The sequence below is a fragment of the Bombina bombina genome, chromosome 3, assembly GCF_027579735.1.
Source record: "Bombina bombina isolate aBomBom1 chromosome 3, aBomBom1.pri, whole genome shotgun sequence".
Lineage (NCBI taxonomy): Eukaryota > Metazoa > Chordata > Amphibia > Anura > Bombinatoridae > Bombina > Bombina bombina.
The window spans coordinates 236,792,591-236,819,747 of NC_069501.1; the positions used below are offsets into that span (position 1 = coordinate 236,792,591).

General features: G+C 42.0%; 1 protein-coding gene across 3 annotated transcripts in view; it reads left to right on the forward strand.

The window, feature by feature from the left end:
- SMG6 (SMG6 nonsense mediated mRNA decay factor) overlaps positions 1 to 27,157 on the forward strand; it is a 759,224-nt gene that overhangs the window by 108,764 nt on the left and 623,303 nt on the right. The window lies entirely within an intron of this gene.

Consider the following 27,157-nt stretch of genomic DNA (forward strand, 5'->3'; position numbering starts at 1 on the left):
TTCATATTTGGGGAAATAAACATATTAAGAAATATTTTTTTATTTCCTGGGGTTTAGTCTTTTTTTCAAATTGACTACTTTACAAATTGCGGGCAGCATTAGGCCTGCGGGTGCGCCAAATGCTAGACTTTATTGCGTCATTCTTGGCGCGATAATTTTTTTGGCGCGAAAAGTACGTCTGACGCAAGTTCGTAATATCCGGCGTCGTAGTTGACGCGGAAGCCTTACACACGGTTGTGACGCAAGTGTGTCATTTCCGGATATTGTTGGCGCCAAAAATTTTTCTCTTACCTTGTGCGTCATAATTGGCGCCAAATTTTTCATTCATTTTATACCCCATTGCTGTTTGCCTCTTGCCTTTCTCTATGTCAGAGGGCTAAGCTCTTTGCATTTTTTCCCATTCCAGAAACTGTCATATAAGGAAATTGATCATTTTGCTTTATATGTTGTTTTTTCTTTTACATACTGCAAGATGTCTCAATCTGATCCTGCCTCAGAAGTATCTGTTGGAACTTTGCTGCCTGACATCGGTTCTACCAATGTCAATATACAAAATTAACCTTCTCACATTAAAATCGGCTATTCCGTATAAAAGATCTCTTTTTCAGTATTTCTGTCCATACATAGTCACGATCCACTCGTATTATAACTTCAGTGTATTACACTCCAAAAGATAAACACAAGAAGGTAAACACAGTATTGTGAAAAATCGGGTCAGTCTCGGTCTTATGTACGTTCACACATATATTCTTTTAATTGTCCCTTTGTGTGACAGACCGGTTCCGGTCCACGGAGAGAGCTAATTGCGGTATGAGAAAGATACTTTATATATCGCAAAGGGGCTATGCCTGCATTACTTGAATTATTTTACTCACCGCTGCTCCTCTCCTCCTCGGCAACGCTGACACGGCTCCTTCCTGCTCTGCAAGCACTGTGTGCATCCGGGATCTGTGTTTCCGCTCTTCAGTATAGAGTTCAACCCGAGTTTCAGGTGCTGGAATCAACTTAATGAAAGAAACTCACCCGGGGAACTCATTAAAATCGAAATGCTTTATTTTCATTCAATTAAAATCCTTTGTGGCAGCAAAAAGAAAGGTAGAGTATTTCTTCAAACACTCATATCGACCAACGGTAGCGCCATGGGGTCAGCTGACGCTTTTCGGCTAATCGCCGTAGTCCAAGCTGTATGACCCACTATACACACCCCCGTTTATTTAAAACAGTTAATCACATTTAATTGGTTACTCTAAACATGACGCTACAAATTTCATTCATTGATACATTTCATCGATACAGGACAATACTTATGTTTTTAACTCACAATATAAATTGTTTCAATTTCCGCCTTGTTTGAATTTAACTACTCATTACTTTTTGGGATATGCGATAGCTCATTATGATATATAGTAAAGCGTGTTACATGGTGTGATATGCAGTTGTATAAGCATTTTTTCTTTCCGTTTCTTTCATTTATACTTTTGAATACTATTAATCTCCCATGTATTGTTTGAGAATAAAAATACATTTCTCTTGTAAAGTGTATCCAGTCCACGGATCATCCATTACTTGTGGGATATTCTCCTTCCCAACAGGAAGCTGCAAGAGGATCACCCACAGCAGAGCTGTCTATATAGCTCCTCCCCTAACTGCCACTACCAGTCATTCTCTTGCAGCTCTCGACAAGATAGGAAGTAACTAGAGAGATGTGGTATTTATGTAGTTTATCTTCAATCAAAAGTTTATTATTTTCAAATGGTACCGGAGTTGTACTGTTTTAGCCTCAGGCAGAAAGTTGAAGAAGAGTCTGCCTGTGGTTTTTGATGATCTTAGCAGGTTGTAACTAAGATCCATTGCTGTTCTCACACATAACTGAAGAGATGAGGTAACTTCAACTGGGGGAATGGCGTGCAGGGTCTCCTGCTATGAGGTATGTGCAGTTTAAATTTTTCTAGAGAAATGAATATGCTAGAAAATGCTGTTAATACCGGATTTATTTAAGGTAAGCCTGATTACAGTGATTTAATAACGACTTGTATCATGCTTGCTGTAAAAGGTAATATTCTTATTACTTTCTCACATTACTGAAAATAAGATAACGTTTGCTGGAAGTGTTTAAACGTTTTGTTCTACATATTGGTGATAAAACTTTATTGGGGCCCACTTTCTTCCACATGGCTGGCTAGATTTTGCCTAGGGATAGTTTTTTATGGCCCTCTCACTGTGAGTACAGGTTGGGAGGGGCCTAATTTCAGGCCTAAATCGTGCAGTAGTTTTTGCAGCTTGAGACTTCCAGCTTCCCTGAAGGAGTCCCCTGAACACTTAGGACCTCTACAAAGGGTTTTTGTGCCTTCAAAAGTTGTTGTATGGGCAGGTAGGGCCACAGCAGAGCTGTGGCAGTTTGTTGTGACTGTTAAAAAAACGTTTATATCGTTTTTTTTATACGGTTTTGAAACTAAGGGGTTAATCATCCATTTGCAAGTGGGTGCAATGCTCTGTTAGTCTATTATACACACTGTAAAAATTTTGTAAGATTTACTGCTTTTTATCACTGTTTTTCAATTTCTGACAAAATTTGTTTCTCTTAAAGGCACAGTACCGTTTTTATTTTTTGCTTGTTTACATTTATCAAAGTGTTTTCCAAGCTTGCTGGTCTCATTGCTAGTCTGTTTAAACATGTCTGACATAGAGGAAACTCCTTGTTCATTATGTTTAGAAGGCATTGTGGAACCCCCTCTTAGAATGTGTACCAAATGTACTGATTTTACTTTGTTATAAAGATCATATTCTGTCTTTAAAAAATTTATCACCAGAGAAAACTGACAAGGGGGAAGTTATGCCGACTAACTCGCCCCACGTGTCAGAACCTTTGACTCCCGCTCAAGGGACTCCCGCTCAAGTGGCGCCAAGTACATCTAGCGCGTCCAATGCGTTTACCTTACAAGATATGGCGGCAGTTATGGATCATACCCTTACAGCGGTGTTGTCCAAACTACCAGGGTTACAAGGAAAGCGAGACAGCTCTGGGACTAGAAAAAATGCAGAGCTCTCTGACGCTTTAGTAGCTATGTCTGATATCCCCTCACAATATGCAGAAGCTGAGGCAGGAGAGCTTCTTTCTGTGGGTGATTTTTCTGACTCAGGGAAGATGCTTCAACCTGATTCTGATATGTCTACATTTTAATTTAAGCTTGAACACCTCCGCGTGTTGCTCAGGGAAGTTTTAGCTACTCTGGATGACTGTGACACCATTATAGTGCCAGAGAAATTGTGTAGATTGGATAACTACTATGCAGTGCCTGTTTACACTGATGTTTTTCCAATACCTAAAAGGTTTTCAGAAATTATTACTAAGGAATGGGATAGACCAGGTGTACCGTTCTCTCCCCCTCCTATGTTTAAGAAAATGTTTCCAATAGATGCCGCTACACGGGACTTATGGCAAACGGTCCCTAGGGTGGAGGGAGCAGTTTCTACCCTAGCTAAGCGTACAACTATTCCCGTCGAGGACAGTTGTGCTTTCCTAGATCCAATGGATAAAAAGTTAGAGGGTTACCTTAAGAAAATGTTTATTCAACAAGGTTTTATTCTCCAGCCTCTTGCATGCATTGCCCCGGTCACTGCTGCTGCGGCCTTCTGGTTTGAGTCTTTGGAAGAGGCCTTACAGGTAGAAACTCCATTGGATGATATACTTGACGAGCTTAAAGCGTTTAAGCTAGCCAATTCATTTGTTTCTGACGCCGTTGTTCATTTAACCAAACTAACGGCTAAGAACTCAGGTTTTGCTATACAGGCGCGTATCCTGGTCATCTGATGTTACTTCAAAGTCTAAGCTTCTCAACATTCCCTTCAAGGGGCAGACCCTATTCGGGCCTGGACTGAAGGAGATCATTTCTAATATTACTGGAGGAAAAGGTCATGCCCTTCCTCAGGATAGGTCTAATAAATTAAGGACCAAACAAACTAATTTTCGTGCCTTTCGAAACTTTAAGACGAGCGCGGCATCAACTCCCTCTAATGCAAAACAAGAGGGAAATTTTGCCCAGTCCAAGCCGGTCTGGAGACCTAACCAGGCCTGGAACAAAGGTAAGCAGGCCAAGAAGCCTGCTGCTGCCTCTTAAGACATCATGAAAGATTAGCCCCCGATCCGGTAACGGATCTAGTAGGGGGCAGACTTTCTCTCTTCGCCCAGGCTTGGGCAAGAGATGTCAAGGATCCCTGGGCGTTGGAAATTGTGTCCCAGGGATATCTTCTGGACTTCAAAGCTTCTTCCCCAAAAGGAAGATTTCAACTCTCACAATTATCTGCAGACCAGATAAAGAGAGAGGCATTCTTACATTGTGTTCAAGACCTCCTAGTTAGGGGAGTGATCCACCCAGTTCCAAAGGAGGAACAGGGGCAAGGCTTCTATTCAAATCTCTTTGTGGTTCCCAAGAAAGAGGGAACCTTCAGACCAATCTTAGATCTCAAGATCCTAAACAAATTTCTCAGGGTCCCATCTTTCAAGATGGAGACTATTTGAACCATCCTACCTATGATCCAGGAGGGTCAATACATGACTACCGTGGACTTAAAGGATGCTTATCTTCACATTCCGATACACAAAGATCATCATCGGTTTCTCAGGTTCGCCTTCCTAGACAGGCATTACCAGTTTGTGGCTCTTCCCTTTGGGTTAGCTACGGCACCAAGAATCTTTACGAAGGTTCTGGGGTCACTTCTGGCGTTCCTAAGGCCGCGGGGCATAGCAGTAGCCTCTTACTTAGACGACATTCTGATACAGGCGTCGAATTTCCAAATTGCCAAGTCCCATACGGACATTGTTCTGGCATTCCTGAGGTCTCATGGGTGGAAAGTGAATGAAAAGAAGAGTTCTCTATCCCCTCTCACAAGAGTTTGACAGAGGACAGGTTGTCAAAACTTCTAAATTCCTGCCGTGTTATTTATTCTACTTCTTGCCCTTCAGTGGCTCAGTGTATGGAAGTAATCGGCTTAATGGTAGCGGCAATGGACATAGTTCCGTTTGCCCGCCTACATCTCAGACCGCTGCAACTCTGCATGCTCAGTCAGTGGAATGGGGATTACATAGATTTGTCCCCTCTACTAAATCTGGATCAAGAGACCAGGGATTCTCTTCTCTGGTGGCTATCTCGGGTCCATCTGTCCAAAGGTATGACCTTCCACAGGCCAGATTGGACAATAGTAACAACAGATGCCAGTCTTCTGGGCTGGGGTGCAGTCTGGAACTCTCTGAAGGCTCAGGGGTCGTGGACTCAGGAGGAGGCACTCCTTCCAATAAACATTCTGGAACTAAGAGCGATATTCAATGCTCTTCAGGCTTGGCCTCAGCTAGCGGCAGTGAGGTTCATCAGATTTCAGTCGGACAACATCACGACTGTAGCTTACATCAACCATCAAGGGGGAACAAGGAGTTCCCTAGCGATGTTTGAGGTTTCAAAGATAATTCAATGGGCAGAGATTCACTCTTGCCATCTATCAGCTATCCATATCCCAGGAGTAGAGAACTGGGAGGCAGATTTTCTAAGTCGTCAGACTTTTCATCCGGGGGAGTGGGAGCTCCACCCGGAGGTGTTTGCACAGTTGATTCAACGTTGGGGCAAACCAGAACTGGATCTCATGGCGTCTCGCCAGAACGCCAAGCTTCCTTGTTACGGATCCAGGTCCAGGGATCCCAAGGCAGCGCTGATAGATGCTCTAGCAGCGCCTTGGTCCTTCAACCTGGCTTATGTGTTTCCACCGTTTCCTCTGCTCCCTCGTCTGATTGCCAAGATCAAACAGGAGAGAGCATTGGTAATTTTGATAGGACCTGCGTGGCCATGCAGGACTTGGTATGCAGATCTGGTGGACATGTCATCCTTTCCACCATGGACTCTGCCTCTGAGGCAGGACCTTCTACTTCAGGGTCCTTTCAACCATCCAAATCTAATTTCTCTGCGGCTGACTGCTTGGAGATTGAACGCTTGATTTTATCAAAGCGTGGTTTCTCCGAGTCGGTCATTGATACCTTAATACAGGCGCGAAAGCCTGTCACCAGGAAAATCTATCATAAGATATGGTGTAAATATCTTCATTGGTGTAAATCCAAGGGTTACTCATGGAGTAAGGTCAGGATTCCTAGGATATTATCTTTTCTCCAAGAAGGAGTGGAGAAGGGTTTGTCAGCTAGTTCCTTAAAAGGACAGATTTCTGCTCTGTCTATTCTTTTGCACAAACGTCTGGCTGAGGTTCCAGACGTGCAGGCGTTTTGTCAGGCTTTAGACAGAATCAAGCCTGTGTTTAAACCTGTTGCTCCGCCTTGGAGTTTAAATTTAGTTCTTAAGGTTCTTCAAGGGGTTCCGTTTGAACCTTTGCATTCCATAGATATTAAGCTCTTATCCTGGAAGGTTCTGTTTTTAGTAGCTATCTCCTCGGCTCGAAGAGTTTCGGAGTTATCTGCTTTACAATGTGATTCCCCTTATCTAATTTTTCATGCAGATAAGGTAGTGTTACGTACCAAACCTGTTTTTTTACCTAAGGTGGTATCTAATAAAAATATCAATCAGGAGATTGTTGTACCGTCACTGTGTCCTAATCCTTCTTCAAAGAAGGAACGTCTACTAAAGATTTTCGTCAAACATCTGCATTGTTTGTTGTCTACTCTGGACAGAGGAGAGGCCAAAAGGCTTCGGCAACCTCTTTCTTTTTGGCTTAGGAGTATAATACGCTTAGCTTATGAGACTGCTGGCCAGCAGCCTCCTGAAAGGATTACAGCTCATTCTACTAGAGCGGTAGCTTCCACATGGGCCTTTAAAAATGAGGCTTCTGTTGAACAGATTTGTAAGGCGGCGACTTGGTCTTCGCTTCATACTTTTTCAAAGTTCTATAAATTTGATACTTTTGCTTCTTCGGAGGCTATTTTTGGGAGAAAGGTCTTGCAGGCAGTGGTGCCTTCCGTTTAAGTGCCTGCCTTGTCCCTCCCTTCATCCGTGTCCTATAGCTTTGGTATTGGTATCCCACAAGTAATGGATGATCCGTGGACTGGATACACCTTACAAGAGAAAACATAATTTATGCTTACCTGATAAATTTATTTCTCTTGTGGTGTATCCAGTCCACGGCCCGCCCTGTCATTTTAAGGCAGGTGTTTTTTATTTTTAAACTACAGTTACCACTGCACCCTATGGTTTCTCCTTTCTCTTGCTTGTCTTCGGTCGAATGACTGGTAGTGGCAGTTAGGGGAGGAGCTATATAGACAGCTCTGCTGTGGGTGATCCTCTTGCAGCTTCCTGTTGGGAAGGAGAATATCCCACAAGTAATGGATGATCCGTGGACTGGATACACCACAAGAGAAATAAATTTATCAGGTAAGCATAAATTATGTTTTTCAGTTTTGCTTATTACGTTTTGTTAGCTATTTCAATCCCTGCGTGACTTATTCGGATATTATATTTCTAAGCTATTTATATTTATTTTTGACTCCCAATAGCCTCTTTCAGTGTTATCATTCTTTTCAGCATTGTTTGATAATTTTATTTGTGTCGCCAATCTCACTTATAAAAGGTTTGATACCTAGGCTGGGATTGTCATAACCCTCTTATATTTCGTACTATTATCTACATTGTTGTTATGTACATCTCACTATTTCTCAAATTATCCTACTGGTAACTGCATTATCAGCACTTACTGCCAAAAATTAATTACATCTGATTCCAGATTCAATCCTTTTGGGATTCTGGTCTATAACTTTATCATCCAAAACACCTCCTGTTTTGATAGGATATAATTTATACCCCCCCCCCCCCCTTTTTGGGTTTTTTACCTTCTGTATGATTGTCCACCCCAGAGTGTTTGGACTTTTATTATGTTTTCTCAGGAAATGTTCAATTAAAGGTGTAGTCATTTCTCTTGTAAGGTGTATCCAGTCCACGTATCATCCATTACTTGTGGGATATTCTCATTCCCAACAGAAAGTTGCAAGAGGACACCCACAGCAGAGCTGTAATATAGCTCCTCCCCTAACTGTCATAGCCAGTCATTCTCTTGCAACTCTCAACAAGCAAGGACGTTGTAGGAGAGAGTGGTTAAATATAGCTAGTTTATTTTCTTCAATCAAAAGTTTATTTTTAAATAGTACCGGAGTTGTGCTATTTTATCTCAGGCAGTAAATAGAAGAAGAATCTGCCTGAGGTTTCTATGATCTTAGCAGGTTGTAACTAAGATCCATTGCTATTCTCACATATGTCTGAGGGGATTACACAGATGAAGTAACTTCAGCGAGAGAATGGCGTGCAGTTTATTCTGCTATCAGGTATGTGCAGTTATAATTTTTTCTAGAGATGGAAAACACTAGAAAATGCTGCTGATACCGGATTAATGTAAGTTAAGCCTGAATACAGTGATTTAATAACGACTGGTATCATGCTTGCTCCCAGGGGTAATACCCTTATGATATTTACAATATAAAACGTTAATCATCCATTTGCAAGTGGGTGCAATGCTCTGTTAGCCTATTATACACACTGTAAAAATTTCGTTTGATTTACTGCATTTTTTCACTGTTTTTCAAATTCTGACAAAATTTGTTTCTCTTAAAGGCACAGTACCGTTTTTTATATTTGCTTGTTAACTTGATTTAAAGTGTTTTCCAAGCTTGCTAGTCTCATTGCTATTCTGTATAAACATGTCTGACATAGAAGAAACTCCTTGTTTATTATGTTTAAAAGCCATGGTGGAACCCCCTCTTAGAATGTGTACCAAATGTACTGATTTCATTTTATGCAATAAAGATCATTTCTCCAACATAGGTGTGTCCGGTCCACGGCGTCATCCTTACTTGTGGGATATTCTCTTCCCCAACAGGAAATGGCAAAGAGCCCAGCAAAGCTGGTCACATGATCCCTCCTAGGCTCCGCCTACCCCAGTCATTCTCTTTGCCGTTGTACAGGCAACATCTCCACGGAGATGGCTTAGAGTTTTTTAGTGTTTAACTGTAGTTTTCTATTATTCAATCAAGAGTTTGTTATTTTGAAATAGTGCTGGTATGTACTATTTACTCAGAAACAGAAAAGAGATGAAGATTTCTGTTTGTATGAGGAAAATGATTTTAGCAACCGTAACTAAAATCCATGGCTGTTCCACACAGGACTGTTGAGAGCAATTAACTTCAGTTGGGGGAACAGTGTGCAGTCTCTTGCTGCTTGAGGTATGACACATTCTAACAAGACGATGTAATGCTGGAAGCTGTCATTTTCCCTATGGGATCCGGTAAGCCATGTTTATTACGATCGTAAATAAGGGCTTCACAAGGGCTTATTTAGACTGTAGACTTTTCTGGGCTAAATCGATTCTTTATTAACACATATTTAGCCTTGAGGAATCATTTTATCTGGGTATTTTGATATAATAATATCGGCAGGCACTGTATTAGACACCTTATTTCTTAGGGGCTTTCCCAAAGCATAAGCAGAGTCTCATTTTCGCGCCGGTGTGGCGCACTTGTTTTTGAGAGGCATGGCATGCAGTCGCATGTGAGAGGAGCTCTGATACTTTGAAAAGACTTTCTGAAGGCGTCATTGGTATCGTATTCCCCTTTGGGTTTGGTTGGGTCTCAGCAAAGCAGATACCAGGGACTGTAAAGGGGTTAAAGCTTAAAACGGCTCCGGTTCCGTTATTTTAAGGGTTAAAGCTTCCAAATTTGGTGTGCAATATTTTTAAGGCTTTAAGACACTGTGGTGAAAATTTGGTGAATTTTGAACAATTCCTTCATGTTTTTTCGCAATTGCAGTAATAAAGTGTGTTCAGTTTAAAATTTAAAGTGACAGTAACGGTTTTATTTTAAAACGTTTTTTGTACTTTCTTATCAAGTTTATGCCTGTTTAACATGTCTGAACTACCAGATAGACTGTGTTCTGAATGTGGGGAAGCCAGAATTCCTATTCATTTAAATAAATGTGATTTATGTGATAATGACAATGATGCCCAAGATGATTCCTCAAGTGAGGGGAGTAAGCATGGTACTGCATCATTCCCTCCTTCGTCTACACGAGTCTTGCCCACTCAGGAGGCCCCTAGTACATCTAGCGCGCCAATACTCCTTACTATGCAACAATTAACGGCTGTAATGGATAATTCTGTCAAAAACATTTTAGCCAAAATGAACCCTTGTCAGCGTAAGCGTGGCTGCTCTGTTTTAGTTACTGAAGAGCATGACGACGCTGATATTAATATCTCTGAAGGGCCCCTAACCCAATCTGAGGGGGCCAGGGAGGTTTTGTCTGAGGGAGAAATTACTGATTCAGGGAACATTTCTCATCAGGCTGAATCTGATGTGATTACATTTAAATTTAAGTTGGAACATCTCCGCATTTTGCTTAAGGAGGTATTATCCACTCTGGATGATTGTGAAAGGTTGGTCATCCCAGAGAAACTATGTAAAATGGACAAGTTCCTAGAGGTGCCGGGGCTCCCAGAAGCTTTTCCTATACCCAAGCGGGTGGCGGACATTGTTAATAAAGAATGGGAAAGGCCCGGTATTCCTTTCGTCCCTCCCCCCATATTTAAAAAATTGTTTCCTATGGTCGACCCCAGAAAGGACTTATGGCAGTCAGTCCCCAAGGTCGAGGGAGCGGTTTCTACTTTAAACAAACGCACCACTATACCCATAGAGGATAGTTGTGCTTTCAAAGATCCTATGGATAAAAAATTAGAAGGTTTGCTTAAAAAGATGTTTGTTCAGCAGGGTTACCTTCTACAACCCATTTCATGCATTGTCCCTGTCACTACAGCCGCATATTTCTGGTTTGATGAACTGATAAAGGTGCTCGATAGTGATTCTCCTCCTTATGAGGAGATTATGGACAGAATCAATGCTCTCAAATTGGCTAATTCTTTCACTCTAGACGCCACTTTGCAATTGGCTAGGTTAGCGGCTAAGAATTCTGGGTTTGCTATTGTGGCGCGCAGAGCGCTTTGGTTGAAATCTTGGTCGGCTGATGCGTCTTCCAAGAACAAGCTACTAAACATTCCTTTCAAGGGGAAAACGCTGTTTGGCCCTGACTTGAAAGAGATTATCTCTGATATCACTGGGGGTAAGGGCCACGCCCTTCCTCAGGATCGGCCTTTCAAGGCAAAAAATAGACCTAATTTTCGTCCCTTTCGTAAAAACGGACCAGCCCAAAGTGCTACGTCCTCTAAGCAAGAGGGTAATACTTCTCAAGCCAAGCCAGCTTGGAGACCAATGCAAGGCTGGAACAAGGGAAAGCAGGCCAAGAAAACTGCCACTGCTACCAAGACAGCATGAAATATTGGCCCCCGATCCGGGACCGGATCTGGTGGGGGGCAGACTCTCTCTCTTCGCTCAGGCTTGGGCAAGAGATGTTCTGGATCCTTGGGCGCTAGAAATAGTCTCCCAGGGTTATCTTCTGGAATTCAAGGGACTTCCCCCAAGGGGAAGGTTCCACAGGTCTCAGTTGTCTTCAGACCACATAAAAAGACAGGCGTTCTTACATTGTGTAGAAGACCTGTTAAAAATGGGAGTGATTCATCCTGTTCCATTAAGAGAACAAGGGATGGGGTTCTACTCCAATCTGTTCATAGTTCCCAAAAAAGAGGGAACGTTCAGACCAATCTTAGATCTCAAGATCTTAAACAAATTTCTCAAGGTCCCATCGTTCAAGATGGAAACCATTCGAACTATCCTTCCTTCCATCCAGGAAGGTCAATTCATGACCACGGTGGATTTAAAGGATGCGTATCTACATATTCCTATCCACAAGGAACATCATCGGTTCCTAAGGTTTGCATTCCTGGACAAACATTACCAGTTTGTGGCGCTTCCTTTCGGATTAGCCACTGCTCCAAGGATTTTCACAAAGGTACTAGGGTCCCTTCTAGCGGTGCTAAGACCAAGGGGCATTGCAGTAGTACCTTACCTGGACGACATTCTGATTCAAGCGTCGTCCCTCCCTCGAGCAAAGGCTCACACGGACATCGTCCTGGCCTTTCTCAGATCTCACGGCTGGAAAGTGAACGTGGAAAAGAGTTCACTATCCCCGTCAACAAGGGTTCCCTTCTTGGGAACAATTATAGACTCCTCAGAAATGAGGATTTTTCTAACAGAGGCCAGAAAAACAAAACTTCTGGACTCTTGTCGGATACTTCATTCCGTTCCTCTTCCTTCCGTAGCTCAGTGCATGGAAGTGATCGGGTTGATGGTAGCGGCAATGGACATAGTTCCTTTTGCGCGCATTCATCTAAGACCATTACAACTGTGCATGCTCAGTCAGTGGAATGGGGACTATACAGACTTGTCTCCAAAGATACAAGTAAATCGGAGGACCAGAGACTCACTCCGTTGGTGGCTGTCCCTGGACAACCTGTCACAAGGGATGACATTCCGCAGACCAGAGTGGGTCATTGTCACGACCGACGCCAGTCTGATGGGCTGGGGCGCGGTCTGGGGATCCCTGAAAGCTCAGGGTCTTTGGTCTCGGGAAGAATCTCTTCTACCGATAAATATTCTGGAACTGAGAGCGATATTCAATGCTCTCAAGGCTTGGCCTCAGCTAGCGAGGACCAAGTTCATACGGTTTCAATCAGACAACATGACGACTGTTGCGTACATCAACCATCAGGGGGGAACAAGGAGTTCCCTAGCGATGGAAGAAGTGACCAAGATTATTCTATGGGCGGAGTCTCACTCCTGCCACCTGTCTGCTATCCACATCCCGGGAGTGGAAAATTGGGAAGCGGATTTTCTGAGTCGTCAGACATTGCATCCGGGGGAGTGGGAACTCCATCCGGAAATCTTTGCCCAAGTCACTCAGCTGTGGGGCATTCCAGACATGGATCTAATGGCCTCTCGTCAGAACTTCAAAGTTCCCTCCTACGGGTCCAGATCCAGGGATCCCAAGGCGGCTCTAGTGGATGCACTAGTAGCACCTTGGACCTTCAAACTAGCTTATGTGTTCCCGCCGTTTCCTCTCATCCCCAGGCTGGTAGCCAGGATCAATCAGGAGAGGGCGTCGGTGATCTTGATAGCTCCTGCGTGGCCACGCAGGACTTGGTATGCAGATCTGGTGAATATGTCATCGGCTCCACCTTGGAAGCTACCTTTGAGACGAGACCTTCTTGTTCAGGGTCCGTTCGAACATCCGAATCTGGTTTCACTCCAGCTGACTGCTTGGAGATTGAACGCTTGATTTTATCGAAGCGAGGTTTCTCAGATTCTGTTATCGATACTCTTGTTCAGGCCAGAAAGCCTGTAACTAGAAAGATTTACCACAAAATTTGGAAAAAATATATCTGTTGGTGTGAATCTAAAGGATTCCCTTGGGACAAGGTTAAGATTCCTAGGATTCTATCCTTCCTTCAAGAAGGATTGGAAAAAGGATTATCGGCAAGTTCCCTGAAAGGACAGATTTCTGCCTTGTCGGTGTTACTTCACAAAAAGCTGGCAGCTGTGCCAGATGTTCAAGCCTTTGTTCAGGCTCTGGTTAGAATCAAGCCTGTTTACAAACCTTTGACTCCTCCTTGGAGTCTCAATTTAGTTCTTTCAGTTCTTCAGGGGGTTCCGTTTGAACCCTTACATTCCGTTGATATTAAGTTATTATCTTGGAAAGTTTTGTTTTTAGTTGCAATTTCTTCTGCTAGAAGAGTTTCAGAATTATCTGCTCTGCAGTGTTCTCCTCCTTATCTGGTGTTCCATGCAGATAAGGTGGTTTTACGTACTAAACCTGGTTTTCTTCCAAAAGTTGTTTCTAACAAAAACATTAACCAGGAGATTATCGTACCTTCTCTGTGTCCGAAACCAGTTTCAAAGAAGGAACGTTTGTTGCACAATTTGGATGTTGTTCGCGCTCTAAAATTCTATTTAGATGCTACAAAGGATTTTAGACAAACATCTTCCTTGTTTGTGGTTTATTCAGGTAAAAGGAGAGGTCAAAAAGCAACTTCTACCTCTCTCTCTTTTTGGATTAAAAGCATCATCAGATTGGCTTACGAGACTGCCGGAAGGCAGCCTCCCGAAAGAATCACAGCTCATTCCACTAGGGCTGTGGCTTCCACATGGGCCTTCAAGAACGAGGCTTCTGTTGATCAGATATGTAGGGCAGCGACTTGGTCTTCACTGCACACTTTTACCAAATTTTACAAGTTTGATACTTTTGCTTCTTCTGAGGCTATTTTTGGGAGAAAGGTTTTGCAAGCCGTGGTGCCTTCCATTTAGGTGACCTGATTTGCTCCCTCCCTTCATCCGTGTCCTAAAGCTTTGGTATTGGTTCCCACAAGTAAGGATGACGCCGTGGACCGGACACACCTATGTTGGAGAAAACAGAATTTATGTTTACCTGATAAATTTCTTTCTCCAACGGTGTGTCCGGTCCACGGCCCGCCCTGGTTTTTTTAATCAGGTCTGATAATTTATTTTCTTTAACTACAGTCACCACGGTACCATATGGTTTCTCCTATGCAAATATTCCTCCTTAACGTCGGTCGAATGACTGGGGTAGGCGGAGCCTAGGAGGGATCATGTGACCAGCTTTGCTGGGCTCTTTGCCATTTCCTGTTGGGGAAGAGAATATCCCACAAGTAAGGATGACGCCGTGGACCGGACACACCGTTGGAGAAAGAAATTTATCAGGTAAACATAAATTCTGTTTTTCTGTCTTTAAAAAATGTATCACCAGAGGAATCTGACAAGGGGGAAGTTATGCCGACTAACTTTCCCCACGTGTCAGACCCTTTGACTCCCGCTTAAGGGACTCACGCTCAAATGGCGCCAAGTACATCTAGGGCGCCCATAGCGTTTACTTTACAAGACATGGCGGCAGTCATGGATAATACACTGTCAGCGGTATTAGCCAGACTACCTGAACTTAGAGGTAAGCGAGATAGCTCTGGGGTGAGACAAAATGCAGAGCATACTGACGCTTTAAGAACCATGTCTGATAATGCCTCACAATATGCAGAAGCTGAGGAAAGAGAGCTTCAGTCAGTGGGTGATGTTAATGACTCAGGAAAGATACCTGATTCTAATATTTCTACATTTAAATTTAAGCTTGAACACCTCAGAGTGTTGCTTAGGGAGGTTTTAGCTGCTCTGAATGACTGTGATACCATTGCAGTGCCAGAGAAATTGTGTAGACTGGATAAATACTTTGCAGTGCCGGTGTGTACTGATGTTTTTCCAAATACCTAAAAGGTTTACAGAAATTATTAATAAGGAATGGGATAGACCAGGTGTGCCGTTCTCTTCCCCTAATATTTTTAGAAAAATGTTTCCAATAGACGCCACCATATGGGACTTATGGCAGACAGTCCCTAAGGTGGAGGGAGCAGTTTCTACTCTAGTAAAGCGTACTACTATCCCTGTCGAGGACAGTTGTGCTTTTTTTTTTAGATCCAATGGATAAAAAATTAGAGGTTACCTTAAGAAAATATTTATTCAACAAGGTTTTATCCTACAGCCCCTTGCATGCATTGTCCCTGTCACTGCTGCTGCGGCGTACTGGTTTGAGTCTCTGGAAGAGGCTTTACAGGTAGCGACTCCATTGGATGACATACTTGGCAAACTTAGAGCACTTAAGCTAGCCAATTCTTTTATTCTGATGCCATTGTTCATTTGACTAAACTAACGGCTAAGAATTCTGGTTTTGCTATACAGGCGCGCAGAGCGCTATGGCTTAGATCATGGTCAGCTGACGTGACTTCAAAATATAAGCTACTTAACATTCCCTTCAAGGGGCAGAACCTATTCAGGCCTGGTTGAAGGAGATTATTGCTGATATCACTGGAGGAAAAGGTCATGCCCTTCCTCAGGACAGGTCCAAATCTAGGGCCAAACAGTCTAATTTTCGTGCCTTTCAAAACTTCAAGGCAGGTGCGGCATCAACTTCCTCTAATAATAAACAAGAGGGAACTTTTGCTCAATCCAAGACGATCTGGAGACCAAACCTGACATGGAAAAAAGGTAAAAAAGCCTGCTGCTGCCTCTAAGACTGCATGAAGGAACGGCCCCCTATCCGGGAACGGATCTAGTAGGGGGCAGACTTTCACTCTTTGCCCAGGCGTGGGCAAGAGATGTTCAGGATCCCTGGGCGTTGGAAATTATATCCCAGGGATATCTTCTGGACTTCAAAGCTTCCCCCCCAAAAGGGAGATTTCTCCTTTCACAATTATCTGCACACCAGATAAAGAGAGAGGCATTCTTACACTGTGTACGAGTCCTCCTAGTTATGGGAGTGATCCATCCAGTTCCAAAGGAGGAACAGGGACAGGGTTTTTACTCAAATCTGTTTGTGGTTCCCAAAAAAGAGGGAACCTTCAGACCAATTTTGGATCTAAAGATCTTAAACAAATTCCTCAAAGTTCTGTCGTTCAAGATGGAAACTATTCGAACCATCCTACCACTGATCCAGGAGGGTCAATATATGACTACAGTGGATCTAAAGGATGTTTATCTTCATATTCCGATACACAAAGATCATCATCGGTTTCTCAGGTTTGCCTTTTAAGACAGGCATTACCAGTTGTAGCTCTTCCCTTGGGATTAGCTACAGCCCCAAGAATCTTTACAAAGGTTCTAGGGTCACTTATGGCGGTCCTAAGGCCGCGGGGCATAGCAGTAGCCCCTTATTTAGACGACATCCTGATACAGGCGTCAAACTTCCAAATTGCCAAGTCTCATACGGACGTAGTACTGGCATTTCTGTGGTCGCATGGGTGGAAAGTGAACGAGGAAAAGAGTTCTCTATCCCCACTCACAAGAGTTTCCTTTCTAGGGACTCTGATAGATTCTGTAGAAATGAAAATTCACCTGACGGAGTCCAGGTTATCAAAGCTTCTAAATTCCTGCCGGGTTCTTCATTCCATTCCGCGCCCTTCGGTGGTTCAGTGTATGGACGTAATCGGCTTAATGGTAGCGGCAATGGACATAGTGCCGTTTGCACGCTTACATCTCAGACCGCTGCAATTATGCATGCTCAGTCAGTGGAGCGGGGATTACACAGATTTGTCCCCTCAACTGAATCTGGACCAAGAGACCAGGGATTCTCTTCTCTGGTGGCTATCTCGGGTCCATCTGTCCAAAGGTTTGACCTTTCGCAGGCCAGATTGGACAATTGTTACGACAGATGCCAGCCTTCTAGGTTGGGGTGCAGTCTGGAACTCCCTGAAGGCTCAGGGATCGTGGACTCAGGAGGAGTCTCTCCTTCCATTAAATATTCTGGAACTAAGAGCGATATTCAAGGCTCTTCAGGCTTGGCCTCAGTTAGCAACTCTGAGGTACAAAGGATCAAATTTCAGTCGGACAACATCCCTAGAGATGTTAGAAGTTTAAAAAATAATTCGCTGGACATAGATTCACTCTTGCCACCTATCAGCTATCCATATCCCAGGTGTAGAGCACTGGGAGGCGGATTTTCTAAGTCGTCAGACTTTTCATCCGGGAGAGTGGGAACTCCATCCGGAGGCATTTGCACAACTGATTCATCGTTGGGGCAAACCAGAACTGGATCTCATGGCGTCTCGCCAGAACGCCAAGCTTCCGTGTTACGGATCCAGGTCCAGGGATCCCAAGGCGACACTGATAATAGATGCTCTAGCAGCGCCCTGGTCTTTCAACCTGGCTTATGTGTTTCCACCGTTTCCTCTGCTCCCTCGACTGATTGCCAAGATCAAGCAGGAGAGAGCATCGGTGATTCTGATAGCACCTGCGTGGCCACGCAGGACCTGGTATGCAGATCTAGTGGACATGTCATCCTTTCCACCATGGTCTCTGCCTCTGAAACAGGACCTTCTACTTCAGGGTCCTTTCAACCATCCAAATCTAATTTCTCTGAGGCTGACTGCCTGGAGATTGAACGCTTGATTTTATCAAAGCGTGGCTTCTCCGAGTCAGTTATTGATACCTTAAGACAGGCACGAAAGCCTGTCACCAGGAAAATTTACCATAAGGTATGGCGTAGATATCTTTATTGGTGTGAATCCAAGGGTTACTCATGGAGTAAGGTCAAGATTGCTAGGATATTATCTTTTCTCCAAGAAGGTTTGGAAAAAGGATTGTCAGCTAGTTAAGCGTCTGGCAGATGTTCCAGACGTTCAGGCATTTTGTCAGGCTTTAGTTAGAATGAAGCCTGTGTTTAAACCTGTTGCTCCACCATGGAGCTTAAACTTGGTTCTTAAGGTTCTTCAAGGAGTTCCGTTTGAACCTCTTCATTCCATAGATATCAAGCTTTTATCTTGGAAAGTTCTTTTTTTGGTAGCTATTTCCTCGGCTCATAGAGTCTCTGAGCTATCTGCCTTACAATGTGATTCTCCTTATCTGATTTTTCATACGGATAAGGTAGTCCTGCGTACCAAACCTGGGTTCTTACCTAAGGTGGTATCTAACAAGAATATCAATCAAGAGATGATTGTTCCATCCTTGTGTTACACAATTTGGACGTGGTCCATGCTTTAAAGTTTTGCTTACAAGCTACTAAAGATTTTCGTCAAACATCTGCTTTGTTTGTTGTCTACTCTGGACAGAGGAGAGGTCAAAAGGCTTCGGCAACCTCTTTTTCTTTTTGACTAAGAAGCTTATTAATCCGCTTAGCCTATGAGACTGCTGGACAGCAACCTCATGAAAGGATTACAGCTCATTCCACTAGAGCTGTGGCTTCCACTTGGGCCTTTAAAAATGAGGCTTCTTTTGATCAGATTTGCAAGGTGACGACTTGGTCTTCGCTTCATATTTTTTCAAAATTTTACAAATTTGATACTTTTGCTTCTTCGGAGGCTATATTTGGGAGAAAGGTTTTACGGGCAGTGGTTCCTTCCATTTAAGTTCCTGCCTTGTCCCTCCCTTCATCCGTGTACTTTAGCTTTGGTATTGGTATCCCACAAGTAATGGATGATCTGTGGACTGGATACACCTTACAAGAGAAAACACAATTTATGCTTACCTGATAAATTTATTTCTCTTGTGGTGTATCCAGTCCACGGCCCGCCCTGTCATTTAAAGGCAGGTAATTTTTAAATTTAAACTACAGTAACCACTGCACACTATGGTTCCTCCTTTCTCGGCTTGTTTTCGGTCGAATGACTGGCTATGACAGTTAGGGGAGGAGCTATATTACAGCTCTGCTGTGGGTGTCCTCTTGCAACTTCCTGTTGGGAATGAGAATATCCCACAAGTAATGGATGATCCGTGGACTGGATACACCACAAGAGAAATAAATTTATCAGGTAAGCATAAATTGTGTTTTTACCTGCCTTGATGTTAGTTACGTGCTCCCTGATACGGCTCCTCACTTCCCGGGTGGTTAGACCTGTATATTTAATATTACATGATTTACAGGTAAGAAGGTATACACAATTGGTGGCCCTACAGTTTAGACATTCTCTATGATTGAACACTTTTCCAGTGGCTTCACTTTTGAACTGATTCCCTGGGATAAGGTACTCACACGCTGTGCGAGTGTGATTACTGCACAGGTACACTCCCACACATGTTAGCAATGAGCTCACAGCTTCCCTATTTTCCTGTAATTTGGTTGGTGCCACTATATTTCCGATAGTTTTTGCTTTTCTATAGGAAAATTGGCATCCTTTTTTTGCTATATTGGCCAGGCGGTCATCTGCACTCAATATAGACAAATTTTGTTCTATAATTTCGCAAATAGCGTGATACTGATCGCTGTAATCTGTTACAAAGAATATACCTTGGCCAGAATTTGAGTTGTCTCTCTTCCTAGGTTTGTTTTCTAGTAGGGTTTCCCTCTCAACGTTCTCTACTTCTCTCTTTATATTTGTCACCATTTGCTTGTTGTACCCTCTCTCCTTAAGCCTTTTTCCCAGATCCTCAGCTTGTTTGTTATACTCTTCTAAATCAGTACAATTTCGTCTCAGCCTCAGAAATTGACCTTTGGTGATAGCCTTAAAAATGCCCTTAGCGTGACAACTGTCTGCGTGGAGTACTGTATTTCCCGAAATGGGCTTCCTAAAGATGGTACTTGATATTCCTTCATTCACTGAACCTGTAATTTTAATGTCTAAGTATTCCACACTTTTTTCCTTATATTGATGTGTAAAACTGATACCCAAACTGTTATTTAGTTTATTCACATATTCATCTGCTGACTCTGTCTCCTTCCCAGATTATTATCAGATTGTCTATAAAGCTTCTGTAAAATTTTATCTGATGTTGTTGGGCCTCACCACCTCCAAAGATGTGGAACAGCTCCCACCAACCCATGAACAGGTTGGCGTATGAGGGGTCAAACTTTGCCCCCATAGCTGTTCCACACCTCTGGAGGTAGTAGGCCCCCTAAAAACAGAAAATAGTTGTGTGTCAATAAACATTTATCTCCAATATGAAATTTATGTGTTGACTACTGTATTTACCTGATCTCCTTAGAAAGAATTCAATAGCTTGTAGACCCTTATCGTGTTGTATAGATGTATACAGTGCTTTTACATCTATGGTTAACCAACCATAACCTTGCTTCCACTGAAAATCTGCCAAAAGATTTAGAAGATCTTTTGTATCCCTCAGGTAACTGTATAGTTATTGTACTATAGGTTGTAGAATTGTGTTGAGCCATTGTGATAGTTTCTCTGTTATGGACCCTATGCCACTTACTATTGGTCTTCCAGTTATTTATGTGAGTGATTTGTGCACCTTAGGTAGATTATTAAATATTGGAACAATTGGATGTTCCACTATTAAATATTCTGCTGTTGTTTGGTTAAATAAACCCACTTCCATTCCTTCATCTACCAGGTGCTCCAGTTCCCTCACAAATCTATTAGTTGGATTACTGCGTAATTTCATATACTGTGTTGGATCGTTTAGTTGTCTAAGGGCTTCCTCAACAAACCATGTCCTATCCATGACCACTATGGATCCACCTTTGTCTGCATTCCTAATAGTTATGTCCCTATTGTTACTTAATTCTTGAAGAGCCTTTCTTTCCTTAAATGTTAGATTCTTCTTAATATTGTTTGTACTGTTTGACAGCTCAGTTAACTCTTTTTCCACTCTCCTTTGGAAAGTCGCTAGAATAGGGCCCCTATCTTGTATGGGGTAGAATTTGGACTTGTTTTTAAAACTTGGTAATGTAGTGTGCTGTTCTTGAGTCTTGAGTGTATAGTGTGTTCTCTGAGAGAAGAGTCTCCAATGTTACCAAATCACATGTTTCTGTGAACGATAATTCATTACCCTGTTGTTCACTTAAAATTTGAGTCACACTACCTGCACTGTTTGCAAAGTGTTTTCTTAGGGTGAGGTTTCTAATTAGGTTATTGACATCAATTAATGTTTGAAATAAATCAAAAGATGTTGAGGGTGAGAAACCCAAACCCAGTGATAATACTTTATTTTGTTCATGTGTGAGTGTATGTTTTGAGAGATTAATTACAATTTTTATTGGTATTTCGTTTGTGCAGGTACTCTTCCCCCTTCTCCCTCTGCGTAACTGATATCTCTCTTGTAGGGGGTTGTTGTAATTCTGTTTGTTCCATTCCTCTCTGTCTTGTCCCCCCTTCTTCCTCTTCTGCCTCTTCCTCCCCCTCCTCCCCTGGGTCTCCGTTGGGGCATGGGAAAAACCTGTTCTATATCATTTTCCTCTGATGTCCTATCTGATAATTTAGGGGGAGTTTCAACATATTTACTCAATTCATTTGTTCTTTTAAGAATCGAGATAGTGGGTGGGGCTGAAGCTTTTGGTCTAACAGCTTCATAGTTCTGATCAGATCCCTCTATTGGAATAGATATATCCTCTTCCCCCCCAGATGCAGAGTCTTCCCCCCAAGAATCTCCTTCACTGTCTGAGAATGTAACTTTTTTCTCTGTTTCACTTTGACGTCTCCCTGTACCTCTAGATCTGTTATAATTATGCATCGCTTTTCTCTGTTGATATTTTTCTTTTCTATTCCAGATGTATACACTATTATTATCATAATCCATCTAGTCACGCAAATATTTCCCATGTTTAACCTGCAACAATAATTGTTTAGCCTCTGCAACTGTTTTATGCAAAATATCATCAAACTTTAGGTAAATTTCATCATTACTTTTCTTATTAAGTTCCTGATGTAAAGCATTAATCAGTTCTTTGACTGTTGTCAATTGTCCATTTACAATTACAGGTTCAGTGAATGAAGGAATATCAAGTACCATCTTTAGGAAGCCCATTTCGGGAAATACAGTACTCCACGCAGACAGTTGTCACCCTAAGGGCATTTTTAAGGCTATCACCAAAGGTCAATTTGTGAGGCTGAGGCGAAATTGTACTGATTTAGAAGAGTATAACAAACAAGCTGAGGTTCTGGGAAAAAGGCTTAAGGAGAGAGGGTACAACAAGCAAATGGTGACAAATATAAAGAGAGAAGTAGAGAAAGTTGATAGGGAATCTCTACTAGAAAACAAACCTAGGAAGAGAGACAACTCAAATTCTGGCCAAGGTATATTCTTTGTAACAGATTACAGCGATCAGTATCACGCTGTTTGCGAAATTATAAAACAAAATTTGTCTATATTGAGTGCAGATGACCGCCTGGCCAATATAGCAAAGAAAGGATGCCAATTTTCCTATAGAAAAGCAAAAACTATCGGAAATATAGTGGCACCAACCAAATTACAGGAAAATAGGGAAGCTGTGAGCTCATGGCTAACATGTGTGGGAGTGTACCCGTGCAGTAATCATACTTGCACAGCGTGTGAGTACCTTATCCCAGGGAATCGGTTCAAAAGTGAAGCCACTGGAAAAGTGTTCAATCATAGAGAATGTCTAAACTGTAGGGCCACCTATTGTGTATACCTTCTTACCTGTAAATCATGTAATATTCAATATACAGGTCTAACCACCCGGGAAGTGAGGAGCCGTATCAGGGAGCACGTAACCAACATCAAGGCAGGTACAATGACTACACCTTTATTTGAACATTTCCTGAGAAAACATAATAAAAGTCCAAACACTCTGGGGTGGACAATCATACAGAAGGTAAAAACCCCAAAAAGAGGGGGGGACATAAATTATATCCTATCAAAACAGGAGGTGTTTTGGATGATAACGTTACAGACCAGAATCCCAAAAGGATTGAATCTTGAATCAGATGTAATTAATTTTTGGCAGTAAGTGCTGATAATGCAGTTCCCAGTAGGATAATTTGAGAAATAGTGAGATGTAGATAATAGTACGAAATATAAGAGGGTTATGACAATCCCAGCCTAGGTATCAAACCTTTTATAAGTGAGATTGGCAACACAAATAAAATTATCAAACAATGCTGAAAAGAATGATAACACTGAAAGAGGCTATTGGGAGTCAAAAATAAATATAAATAGCTTAGAAATATAATATTCGAATAAGTCACGCAGGGATTGAAATAGCTAACAAAACGTAATAAGCAAAACTGAAAATGTATTTTTTTTCTCAAACAATACATGGGAGATTAATATTATTCAAAAGTATAAATGAAACAGAAAGAAAAAATGCTTATACAACTGCATATCACACCATGTAACACGCTTTACTTTATATCATAATGAGCTATTGCATATCCCAAGAAGTAATGAGTAGTTAAATTCAAACAAGGCGGACAATAGTATTGAAAGTTTTTTTTTTAGAAATTGAAACAATTTATATTGTTAGTTAAAAACATAAGTATTGTCCTGTATCGATGAAATGTATCAATGAATGAAATTTGTAGCGTCATATTTAGAGTAACCAATGAAATGTGATTAACTGTTTTAAATAAACGGGGTGGTGTATAGTGGGTCATACAGCTTGGACTATGGCGATTAGCCGAAACGCGTCAGCTGACCCCTTGGCGCTACCGTTGGTCGATATGAGTGTTTGAAGAAATACTCTACCTTTCTTTTTGCTGCCGCAAAGGATTTTAATTGAATGAAAATAAAGCATTTGGATTTTAATGAGTTCCCCGGGTGAGTTTCTTTCATTAAATCGGTTCTACCAAAGCTAAGTGCATTTGTTGTAAGATTGTGGAAATTATATCTCTGAATGCCATTTGTAATAGTTGTCATGATAAACTTTTACATGCAGAGAATGCATCCATCAGTAATAGTACATTGCCAGTTGCAGTTCCTTCAACTTCTAATGTACATGATATACCTATGCATTTTAAAGAATTTGTTACTGATTCTATTGAGAAGGCTTTGTCTGCATTTCCGCCTTCTAATAAACGTAAAAGGTCTTTTAAAACTTCTCATAAAGTTGATGAAATTTCAAATGACCGACAACATAATGATTTATCCTCCTCTGATGAGGATCTATCTGATTCAGTGGATCCCTCCTCAGATATTGACACTGCCAGATCTACTTATTTGTTTAAAATAAGTACAGGTGGCCCTTGTTTTACAACAGTTCAATTTACACCGTTTCAGAATAACAACCTTTTTTTCCAGTCATGTGACTGCTATTAAAAAGCACTGAGAAGCAGTGCATTTATTAAAATAGCCAGTAGGTGGAGCTGTCCGCTTGTGTTGCAACAAAGCCAAACAAGCTGAAATTAATCAGTTTAACCAGACCTGAGCTATTGAGCAGATTTCAAAGTAACAAGATCTTCCTGTCTATAACTCAGTCCAGATTGGAATGCACAAAAAGAACTGTTTGCAGAAAAATGTTTGCAGAAAAGTGAAGTATGTGTTGTGTGATTATTTATTAGGTTTATAATGCTGTTTAGCAAATGTTTTTGTTCATTTAACTTAGATTAATTATGTATTTCTCCAACATTGGTGTGTCCGGTCCACGGCGTCATCCTTACTTGTGGGAATATTCTCTTCCCCAACAGGAAATGGCAAAGAGCACAGCAAAAGCTGCCCATATAGCCCCTCCTCAGGCTCCGCCCCCCAGTCATTCTCTTTGCCACTCTGAACAAGTAGCATCTCCACGGAGATGGTGAAGAGTATGTGGTGTTTAGTTGTAGTTTTTTATTCTTCTATCAAGAGTTTGTTATTTTAAAATAGTGCCGGTTTGTACTATTTACTCTAAAACAGAAAAGGATGAAGAGTTCTGTTTAAAAGAGGAGTATGATTTTAGCAGCAGTAACTAAAATCAATTGCTGTTCCCACACAGGACTGTTGAGCCCAGAGAACTTCAGTTGGGAGGAACAGTTTGCAGACTTTTCTGCTCAAGGTATGACTAGTCCATTTTCTAACAAGACTGTAATGCTAGAAGACTGTAATTTTCCCTCTTTGGGATCGGTAAGCCATTTTCTTAGACTCATAACAGAATGAAGGCTTATTAATGGGCTATATACTGGTTGACACTCTTGTGGGCTAAATCGATTGCTTTATTTAATATTTATGAGGTTTGAAGTGTTTTTCAAAACCTGAGAATTGGGGAACGTTTTTAGGCGCCAGGCAGTAGTTTAGACACCTTCCCAGTCAGGAAGGGCCTTTCACTCTAGTAGGCAGAGCCTCATTTTCGCACCATAATTGCGCAGTTTCTTTTGGATGCAGTGCATGCAGCTTCATGTGAGAGGGTCTGGTGGCCATTAAAAACGTTCCTGGAAGGCTTATTTTGGTATCGTATAACCCCCAAGGACAGTTGAAGTCGCAGCAAACGCTGTGGCTGGGACTGTAGTGGTTTTAAAGTTGCTAATTGATTAAACAGCTCCGGTTTCATCATTTAAGGGGTTACAATCTTGAAAATGGGGGTGCAATACTTTTAAGGCATTAAGACACTAGGGTGCAAATTTGGTAAAGATCGGATATTTCCTTCATAGTTTTTCACATATCCAGAAATAAAGTGTGCTCTGTTTAAAATTTAAAGAGACAGTAACATTTTTTTTTTAAAACGGTTTTATTGCATTAATAGCCTGTATAAGCCTGTCTAACATGTCTGTACCTTCAGATAGATCATGTTCTGTATGTATGGAGGCCAAGGTGGTCCCCCCTTCTAATGTATGTGATAATTGTGCCATGGCGTCCAGACAAAGTAAGGACAGTACTGTCACATTTAATAAGGTTGCCCAAGATGATTCCTCAAATGAAGGTAGTGGGGATAGTTTTTCATCCTCTCCTTCTGTGTCAATACCAGTTATGCCCGCGCAGGCGATTCCTAGTACATCTAGCGCGCCAATGCTTGTTACTATGCAACAATTAACGGCTGTAATGGATAATTCTATAGCTAATATTTTATCCAAAATGCCAGCATTTCAAAGAAAGCGTGATTGCTCAGTTTTAAATACAGTAGAGCAAGAGTGCGCTGACGATAATTTATCTGTCATACCCTCACACCAGTCAGAAATTGGCAGTGAGGGAGGGTTTGTCGGAGGGAGAAATTTCTGACTCAGGAAGAATTTCTCAACAGGCAGAACCTGATGTTGTGACGTTTAAATTTAAGTTAGAGCATCTCCGCGCCTTACTTAAGGGGAGGTACTAACTACGCTGGATGATTGTGACTCTTTAGTCATTCCAGAAAAATTGTGCAAAATGGACAAATTCCTTGAGGTCCCAGTGCACCCTGATGCCTTTCCGATACCTAAAAGGGTGGCGGACATAGTGGCTAAGGAGTGGGAGAAACCAGGCATACCTTTTGTCCCACCTCCTATATTTAAGAAAATGTTCCCCATGGTCGACCCAAGGAAGGACACATGGCAAACAGTCCCTAAGGTTGAGGGGGCAGTTTCTACGCTAGCCAAACGCACGACTATTCCCATTGAGGACAATTGTTCTTTCAAAGATCCTATGGATAAAAAATTGGAGGGTTTGCTTAAAAAGATTTTTGTTCAGCAAGGTTTCCTCCTCCAACCAATCGTGCATTATTCCTGTCACTACGGCGGCGCGTTTTTGGTTCGATGAACTAGAAAAGTCGCTCAATAAGGAGACTCCATATGAGGAAGTCATGGACAGAATTCACGCACTTAAGTTAGCTAATTCCTTTATTTTAGATGCCGCTTTGCAATTGGCGAGATTAGCGGCGAAAAATTCAGGGTTTGCAATTGTGGCGCGCAGAGCGCTCTGGCTAAAATCTTGGTCGGCGGATGTATCTTCCAAGACAAAATTGCTTAATATCCCTTTCAAAGGTAAGAGCCTTTTTGGGCCAGAATTGAAAGAGATTATTTCAGACATCACTGGGGGGAAGGGCCATGCCCTCCCACAGGATAGGCCTTTTAAGGCTAAGAATAAGTCCAATTTTCGTTCCTTTCGTAACTT